This window comes from Solanum dulcamara, chromosome 4 (assembly GCF_947179165.1).
Source record: "Solanum dulcamara chromosome 4, daSolDulc1.2, whole genome shotgun sequence".
NCBI lineage: Eukaryota > Viridiplantae > Streptophyta > Magnoliopsida > Solanales > Solanaceae > Solanum > Solanum dulcamara.
The window spans coordinates 25,947,437-25,957,728 of NC_077240.1; the positions used below are offsets into that span (position 1 = coordinate 25,947,437).

Here is a 10,292-nt window from a genome sequence, read left to right on the forward strand (position 1 = left end):
GATGTGAAATTATTAATTATTATTTTTGTAATTGATTTGTTCTAATAATTTCTTTTCAAAGAAAGATTATCAGTATATTTATAAATTATTAAATAAGAATATCAAAAACATAAATTTTTAATGAAAATGTTATAATATAAAGTTAGAATAATAAGATTTGACTCAAGAATTTGATATGTTCATATAATGATATTAAAATAGTGTTGTGGTGCTTCAATATAATGATTGTTTGTTGCAATGCTTGAACTTTTAAAGAAGACGCTAGAAAGTAAAATTCAATCTTTTATGAGCAGACAATAATAGATCTTGCAGAATTAGAGACTTAAAAATATAATAAGAGAACAAGAATTGTGAAAGAGAGAAAACACTATACAAAAAAAGATTTTTACAAGCAATTAAATAATGGTAATAACTTAATTGACGCAAAATATATTCTTTTAATAACAATTACATTTTAACACTCTTTGTAAATGCCGCTAAAGCCTATATATAACGACATTGGATCAAATGACAATTAACTAATGACAATAAATGCTTTAGCACTTTTTGTTAATGTGTATATTTATTGTCGCTAAAAGTTGTTTCATTGTTGTGAAGTAACATGTAAACATAGGAATAACAATAGGCACTGAAATAAGAAAAAATACTACAATTATGTAGAAATTAACTCCATTCCGCAATTATTGTAACGATCCTCGCATTAAAAGGTAAAAGTTATTATACTTTCTCTCAAAATTTCTCTTCAATTTTAACTCATGTAACCACTATGACATATTCTCTATATTATATCCCACTAATTGTCACGATCCGAGCCGAGGGCCTAGACGTGACACGGCGAATGAGACACCCGGGGTACCTCACCCAAGCCTCTTAGCAATCATTAAGCATTTCATTGGTAACGGTAAACAATAATAAGTGAAAATAAAAAACATTTTTCTATTTGTGTCCAAACATACCTCTACTAATAGACTTGGCGGGGGCTAAGACATGTCCCTAGCTCACCCTCAATATAAGTGTCAAGAAATATCTTAATAAAAGTCTTACTATTCTACATAACATAAGCTTAGAATAAAAAGGATGTCGTTCCCGAAACATGGGAACTCACCACAAGAACTCTTCAACTAACTTGAGCTAGCCACGTGGAGGGGGTCGAGGAGTGACGTCGGTTCCTACATGGTGATATCATGTAGGCAAAAGTATGCGTTAGTACTTTGAATGTACTAAGTGTGTGAGTATGCTATGGAATGAAGAACATAAGAGAGACATGAGTAAGCAATATGCATAAGTGAATGCATGCATTAGACATCATCATATGAAACTGTAAAATATTCATTTTGTGGGGAAGTGACCATAACCGACATTTAGAACCATGCGAGCTATTACATGGAATCCAACATAAGCCCCTACGTTGGCACGGGGAGACTACTTGCCAGGTAGAACTCCATTCAGATTATATTTAATTATTTAACATTTGGTGGCTGCAAAGGCCTAGCCGACAAGGGCTCCTATGGTGGCACATAGTTAATGCAACATGAGACTTTACTTAAGGACCCCTTAGGTCGAGTCCCCATCTACATGCTACATTCGGTGCTAGGTCAAATCCCATGGAATAATATTTATATATCATAATAACATAAGCATTGTATAACTTTAGACATCAAATCATCATCGGTGGAATAGCTCATTAAAACCTTTGGTTTATAATATCATCATGACTACCATGCCCTATTCACTGTTCTACTAATGAACCTTGATTTATAAAAAAATTAGGTCTACAATCAGTGATGCCATTCCGGGTACCATGCTAATCGGACCTTCCACTTTGGAAAAATGTTCAAAAGCATTGACGGCCTATAGGGAGGTCAAACATGTCATATCATAACCTTAAACATTTCATTTGATTCAATGTGAGAATTGTCCTTTCACATTGAAACCTTAATTTGGCTAAGAAGCCCTTTTATCAATCAATCATTCATTCAATCATTTCACAAGACTCCCTTAAACATGGGCATTTGCTTCATAAACTTTCATTTGGAGTCAAACTTTCAATTCAACTTCATTTCAATATAAGAAGACTAGGTGAGTTCATTTCATATAATTTTCAAATACATTTAAAGAATACTTGTATGCATGAGAGTGATATGAATGCATCAAATCAAACATCTTAAATATAACCCACCATATGCACTTTAAAACTACTTTCAAGCCTTCATATAAGTACCTTGATAGACCATCCATTTAATGTAAATAAGAATCAACATAAGTCAATATAGGGAATAAACTTCAAATATTCAAGAATCTATACATTTGGAATCGTTGTATGAAAATCCATAAAATTTCCCATCACTTGAAATTAAGAGTCAATATGCATATATATATATATATATATATCAATAGGAGTAAATAAATCTAAACTATACCATAATCTATGCATTTGGAACCATTATGTAAAATACCATAATGTTTCATCATTTAAAATTGATATACAAAGTTGAGACAACATTTGGGCTCCATGGGTGGAAGAACCCATGGATGAAAACCCACATATCTTAGATTGAAGCTTTTAAGAAAGTTTGATTCTTGGTCTTCAATGAGGAGCCTTGAATCCTTGAGTTTGATAGAAAAATTGGAGGGGATTATTTGAGAGAGAAGAGGATGAAGTTTAGGGTTCTTTAGAGAGGTGAAAGGCTGAAAAATGACTCCCAAACATGCCCAAGTTCGTGTATATACATTTAGGAAAAATTCCCAAGTTGCCCTTCATAAAAAAATCTAGAAAATAGGCAAAAAAACTGCTGGCGCTATAGCTGGCGCGACGCGCCAGCACCCAAACTACTGAGGCTAGTTTGCCTAAAATTCTGCAGAGATAGTTTGTGGTCAAATGGTCATAACCTTTGACTCCAAACTCCAAAAATTGCAATTTTGGTGGCGTTGGAAAGAATACTCAAAGAAATTTAATTTGATAGGTTATGGTCCACCCAATTCGCTATATTCCAGGAGATATGATAGTTTGAAGTTGACCCTTATACGAACTCATTCGGAAAATTAGCCAAGACGAATTCTTTGGACTTGGCTTGATTTTAGGGATATCTTATGACCCTAAATCACATCTAATACCCTTAAATTACTTATTAATTTATCCTAACTCATGAATGTCCTTTAAAGTCATCGAGTACGATCCTATACGTACATGAAAAATGCTACAGGTCTTGGCGTAAACTTTTTTGGGGTGTTACACTAATTGTCCCACTACACCTTAAATTACCATCCACTTTCTTGATATTTACTTGTGGAAAAAATCCTACCCTTATATAAAGAATGTTTTATTTCTTTCTTGATATTTACTTGTGGAAAAAATCCTACCCTTATATAAAGAATGTTTTATTTCTTGTGTTGCGGAGATGAGAAGTGGATCGATAGAGAAGTACTATATTTTTGAGGTAAGTATAATGGAAGAGAGAGTTGAGACAAAGAAAAATATTTTAAGTCTTCAACTTATGTTGAATGACTGTGTTTTTTTGTGGAGCTTTGAACTCAATATTTTGTCCAGAGTTGTTTGAGTTATTGTCACGACCCAACTCCGTAGGCCATGACTGGTGCCCGAGTTGGGCACCCATACGTACCCTTAGCCCCACTTAGTACATTAATCGAATAAATATAGGTAATGATTAGAAGGGATCTCTAAACAGATATAATGCACGAGGGTCGATAGGCCATCACGAAACACAAAAAAAACCCAAAACATATATACAAAACCCACATCTCATGTCTACAGACCTCTACGGAATGATATCCTAGTCATATGACGGAACAGGGCCCTGCCGTACCCTGAACAACGTATATATATACAACAGGAAGTGTCAGTACCAAAATAGGACTCCGAACAAAGGAGCACTGTCGACCAACATGGTGGATGTCCTAAGCGAGCGGATCAGCAAACCAATCGTCTGTACCTGTGGGCATGTAACGCAGCCCCCGAAGAAAAGGGGTTAGTACGGAAAATGTACCGAGTATGTAGAGCATGAACTGTAATAAGTAAAGTTATTTCCAGAGCAGAAAGTGCAAAAATGAGCAAAATATCCATAAATATCAAATGCTTATCAAACCACATATAATGGGTTGTAATAAGTAAAGTCATTACCGCAATAGAATGTACAAAACTGAGCAAAATGTCTGGAGATATCAAATGCTGATCAAAACCTCAGATAATGTATGCAGAAAAACATATGCCATATCCGGCCCCATTATGGGACTTGGTGAACAAAGTGTGGTCGCCCTCCCATCATCGGCGCCACGGCACAGCATAACACCAGAGTAGGGAATATCTCCGTAACAAATCATATCATATCAGATGGCCATATCAAATCATATCATATCACAAACATATATGTACATGGCACAGCATAACTCCGTGGCATAATATTTACCACCCCATGTACATGTCATACCTGCCCCCTTACGTCGGGACACGACGAACAATGCAGAGAAGTATGCATGATAACATATCCTGGCCCAGACTCAGTGAAGGAAGCATTGAGGCATCCACGAGTGGAGTAGTGAGAAACTATATGCAATTTAAATCATATTTAAGACTCAATGGAATAATCAGAATGAGCTATCATTTAAAAATTGAGACGAGAATCATGTCAAGTACCTTTCGAAAGTTACCCTGAATTATATCAGAATAAATCTTCTGGAATCATATAGACGTATCGAAGCATAATAAAATACCTTTTGGAAATCAAGGAATTGGCCATCCTAATGGCTCTAGGAATAGGAACCTCTTTGAAATTATATAAAAGTCATATTTTTGTTTCATAAATACCATACCAAAACAAAGATTAGCTTTACATACTTATGTCAAAACATGAAAATCGAAAGAATATGCTTTACATACTTATGTCAAAAACATGCCAAAAGAAAGAAAGGTTCGCTTTACATACCTCTTACGGATTACTCTTAACTATGCTCGCCTCGTCGTCTCTTGAACCTATTTAACATGAAATTAATACTAAGGTTAATAAACTTTCACTTTCCAATTTCCAACTCTATACCCAAGTAACCATAGGAATCATTTCCTTATCTATGTCTCTCGACTAGTTTATTACTAGCTCTGAATCTACCGAAAATCGGGCAGCATCTCCCCTGTAACTTGAACATCCCCGAGTTTTCAACTCGGCCACCATGTCAAAAACCATACCAACAACAACAGCCAGCAGCATGTATACAAGTAAATCACTTCAACTTTACACAATACAAGCTCTATACAACTCATTCCAAACTACGGTACCAAAATAGAGTTTTTAACCTTTATTTCGTAAAATATGTAGTCATACCAAACGGAGGGTTGTGTGGATGCAACCAGAAGCACCCACATCCATTTTTGAGTACTTTAAATCCCTGCAACACGCAATTAAACCACCACCAAACTGCAGCACCACAACAACAACACACTACGCGACTTCGATTTAACTACTACGACTTCCATTTAGTTTGTTTCCAACGTCAAACATCCTTATACATTTTTTTCCACTTCCAGCATATTTTAAGACATGTAATATACTTCATAACATCATCATAAAGTCCAGTTCAAAACAGAAAACTTTACCTTTCCCGAAATTCACCAAAACTCGCCAAAACTTGCCTCGGAATTTCCTTTAGCGCAGCTGAAACTTATTGGCTGTTTGGTAACGTTTTGGGCTGCTTCAAACCACAAAATTTCATTACTAATATGTTCATAACATCATGGTATAACGCATATAATTAATTCTTGAAACGGAATTGGAGAACTTACCTTTTTCTCCTCCCAAAACCGTAGCTCTTTCCTTCTTTCTACCTTAAGTTTCTCTTCTCTTCTCTTCTTTCTTTCTCTTGTCATTTCGTTTTTCTTGTATTGAATTATCTAGATGAGTGTGGAAATTAATGAGTCATAAGACTCATATATATATATACAACTTTAGGGGTGACACATGTCATCCCCTAAGTGGTGACACGTGTCAAGCCCTAAGTGGTGACAAATGTCAAGATCTAAGTGGTGACACATGTCAAGGTTTCATTGGTCCAACACGCCCCTCTTCTCCAATCATGGGCTGTCATGTGGCATGTGGGGCCCACATGAGTCTTCTTGAAGACTTTGTGAAATTTCCATTTTACCCCTAGCCTTCCACAATATTACCATAGGCCACTTTGCGAATTTTCCTTTTAGCCCTTTGCCTTTTCCAATATTTCCACACAATTAATGATCATAAATAATATTTATATCCAACTTGTATATTAAATAAATTTTGGAAGATGTTCATTCCCTTAACTTTACCACAACTACCCTAAAACATCCAACCGTATAAAATATGGGATATAACATTCTCTATGAGAAATTCCAATTTTTGCCCCTCACCTTTTATAATATTTCCAAGTTGAAATTCTAATTTAGTCATAAGAATTTTGTATCCAACAAGATCAAATATAGCCTTGTCCTTGACTTGTTACCATTATCTCCAAAATATCCTAATGTGCAAAATACGGGTTATAACAGTTATATGACTTGTCTGTTGTATTTTGGAGGAGACAAGTCAATGATTATAATGCTGGATTAGTGAAAATTGTATCGCAATGGGCATGAACCCTCTTTAAGAGAGTAAGATATTTGCGTTTCAGCCTGAATATATGTTTATTCATTTTATTTTTTAACTAGAATTTATGGTATCCTTACCAACACTTGATGTTAGGTGTTAATACCATATTGATTGAAAGTATGATTTGTAGTCTTCTCATATAATCACTGTAAAACCCTGTACACTTTCAACTTAGATTGATCTTGAAAAGCTAAGAGAAAATATGAGAAAAATAAATTGTCAAGGGTCCACGGGCACACTTCACGATCTGTAGAAGAGACTCATAGGAACCCCCCAACACTTAGTCAAAATTCTGAGTTCTGATGTTCTCCTACGATGGCTTCTATGGACCATAGAGATCGTTCGTAGATGTGGCTCAATGCCCAAGTCCCATGTGATTTCTCACGATCCAAGTTCACGACCCGTGGAAGGGTCTACGGACCGTAAAGGGCCCTATAGACCCAACCCCAATGACCCCTGTCCAAGTACAAACTCCACAAAGTATTTCATAATCCGTCGAGGGGTCTATGGACCATAGAATGTTCTATAGATTTTGTGCCGCAGTTCCATGAGGGACATTCTATGAGCCATAAAGATTTTCATAAAGATTAATGTATTGGAATCATTAATGAGGGGTATTTCAATCATTTTCCACCTTTTTCAAACTTAACCCAAGCCATTTTGGGACTAACATTAATCCCTTATCAGTACGCAATGAGGTTTTTCTCTCAATTACATGTAGAATCTTTTGAGAGCAAAAATTGTAGAGAAGGAGAAGTGTTAGGGTTCGAGAGTTTCAAGCAAAATGTTCGAGTTTTGCTTAGATAATCTTTGTTCAAGGTATGCAAGACTAATCACAACGTTGAACTAAGTTCGTCCTCGTGCCCTACATCTTCATATGGTCAAGTTGAATTTTGAGTTTGAATTTCAATTCCAATAAAGTAAATGCTTGAGTTATCTATATAAATTCTATGGAGTTCTTATATATATATATATATATATGTGTGTGTGTGTGTGTGTGTGTGTGTGTGTTTACATTCATATGAACCCTAGTTGAGTTTTTGCATTAATTATTTTATGCATTATTTGAATTAAAGAATGATATATTTTCATCATTTAATTGAGAAAGAATTGGAGCATGAGTTGAGTTTTGAGAAGTATCTTAATTATTATTTTGAGCATTATAAAGTCTAAACGAGATGAGCATTAAAACATCGATTTTGAGATTGAATTGAGAAGTCAAATTATGCTTGTAAATGCATTTATTGAGTTGAGGTTTTATCTATCTTAAAGTGGAGGGATAAGTTGAGAAGAATTGTGTTTTGAGCTAAGTCCAAAAGAGACTAAATGAGTTAAATTGAGTAAATAAACTCACTTGAGATATGAGCATAATAAATATATTTTGGGAATAGTATTGAACACGGATTTGGGTAAGAGTATAAAACAACTCAAACCCCCATAAACTACGTAGCTAGCGTAGGATAGGATCGTACTGTTCATTCGGGAGACTCCTTATAGTCTCGAAAGAAGATTTTTATTGGATCCATGAGATGAGTTGCTTCCCCCACCTTAAAAAGGTATTGAACAGTTGTGGCAACGACAACAGTTCATTGTATCATCACGTAGCTCATAAGTAATGGTTGTCGATTAGAGAAACTCTCCAAAAGTAAAATATTATATTTTTATATATTGAGTTGCATTCACTTATTCATATCTTTTAAAATATTGTCTTACATATATTGCATGCTTTATTGAGTTGAGCTATTTTCAGAGTTGAGTTCTTTGAGTTGAGTTGAGTATCTTTGAGTAAGTTTCTTTTCAACTATTTTACATAATGTATATTTCATGTATTGACGCCCTTCGGAACTGCATCATTTTATGATGCAGACACAGGTGATAGAGATCCTCAATAGGCACATCGTTGAAGATTGGATTCCATCCGGCTTTGGTGAGACCTCTTTGCATTCTAGGGAGCTCTTGAGTCTTACTGTCAGTCTTTACATTACTAGCATTTGAGGTGGTCGTGGGCCTATCCCAATACCTATTTAGAGTCAGTATTTAGAGGTTTCATAGACTAGGCACAGACAATGTTTGAGTTTATTCAGTTTATTCTTTTAAGTTCATGTCTTGAAAACATTTAGATTTATTATATTCTGAGTATGTTAAAACTATATTATGAGAAGTGCATTCTATAAAGCTGCATGACCATCATGAGTTCTATTTTTATGAGTTAAGTCTTCCGCTTGGTGAGTTAGCCAGGCCAAGGGTTCACTTGAAAACCAATCATGGACAATCTATGCTGAATAAATTTTAAGATATGAGGCGGATGTATAATTAAAGTTATGGATTAATTCAATCGAACCTAGTTCCTTTGGCTCATTCAAAAATAATATATATATATATATATATATATATATATATATATATTCTACAAAATACATACATATATAATTAAAATATTGATCCCAATAAATTGTCCTCTGTTAGTATTTTTTTTAAAAAAGAGTTGGATTCGATGTCTTATTCTCTTCACTCAACAAGACGTTCAATTTCCCAATTTTATTTGAGATGCTACTCAAGGTGATTGAGTGAAAGAAGTTGACATGTGGTTGTCCATGTGGGCTCATCTGTACCATATTTAGAGGCCTTTAAAAAAGTTTCATAAGTGAAGCATTAATAACTTGTTTCTAATTTATGGATCAATCAAACAAGATAAAGAAATAGTTAATTCTAAAAAATCATAAATAAGAAAAAGTAAATGTACATAAATAAATGATTGAATTAAAACTAAAGATGGAATTAAATATATTAATTATGTGAGAGAGACAAATAGAGTAAATTACGAACTTACGCGTACAATCTCAAGTAATTAAAGAGTGAGAAAAACGTATTACTATACATTATAGGAGTACATAATATTTTTAGTAGCTTTATGACTTTTAGATCCTAAGACAGTAAGTTAATTTGCCTTGCCCTTGATCCAACTTATAACTTGAATGATGCAAAATGGGGTAGACGATATCCTATTAAAGAGTAAGTCTATTAATTAAAAAAAAGTAAACTTTACCTAAATCCCATAATGGAAAAGTCTAATTACTATACATCCCTCATTGTACCAAAATTATCCGATATCCCCTTTTTTCAACTTTTCTGATACATTAGTGATGTATCTGATACATCAATTATCTATAGAATAATTAATGAAGATCATCTATTTATGGATAGTATCTTAATATAAGGTATGATTGGTTCTTTAAATCAATTACTGATCTAATTAATGAGATTAATTTGGTTAAAAAAATAACGGTTGTGTACGTGAAAATTCAAGCCAAAAAACAGAGCATAAATTCAAACCAAATTCGATTTCAATTTTTTTTTCCAGTTTTGTTGATACATAAGTTATGTATCTGATACATCAACTTTAGATGTAGAATACTTAATGCATATCAGCTATTTATGGTTAATATTTTAATGTAAGTTTTGATTGGTTATTTAATTGAATCACTGATCTAATTAATGAGATTAATTTGTTAAAAAAAGCAACTGTGATGTTCATGAAGATTCAAGCCAAAAAACAGAGCATCGTCTCGAATGGAAAAAAAGAGAGCATCAATTCAAACCGAAGTTGATTTCAATTATTTTTTCACTTTTGCTGATACATAAGTTATGTATGTGATACATAAC

The 10,292-nt window shown here is 34.0% G+C and overlaps 1 long non-coding RNA gene across 1 annotated transcript; it reads right to left on the reverse strand.

Annotated features, from left to right (window-relative positions):
• Nucleotides 1-912: 912 nt before the first annotated feature.
• On the reverse strand, nt 913-5,901 carry LOC129884902 (uncharacterized). The gene is made up of 5 exons (XR_008765999.1): nt 5,792-5,901; nt 5,606-5,697; nt 4,941-4,987; nt 3,865-3,950; nt 913-1,169 (listed from the first exon to the last, which is right to left on the reverse strand). It is a non-coding gene; the product is annotated as an uncharacterized LOC129884902 (long non-coding RNA).
• Between the last annotated feature and the right edge of the window lie 4,391 nt (nt 5,902-10,292).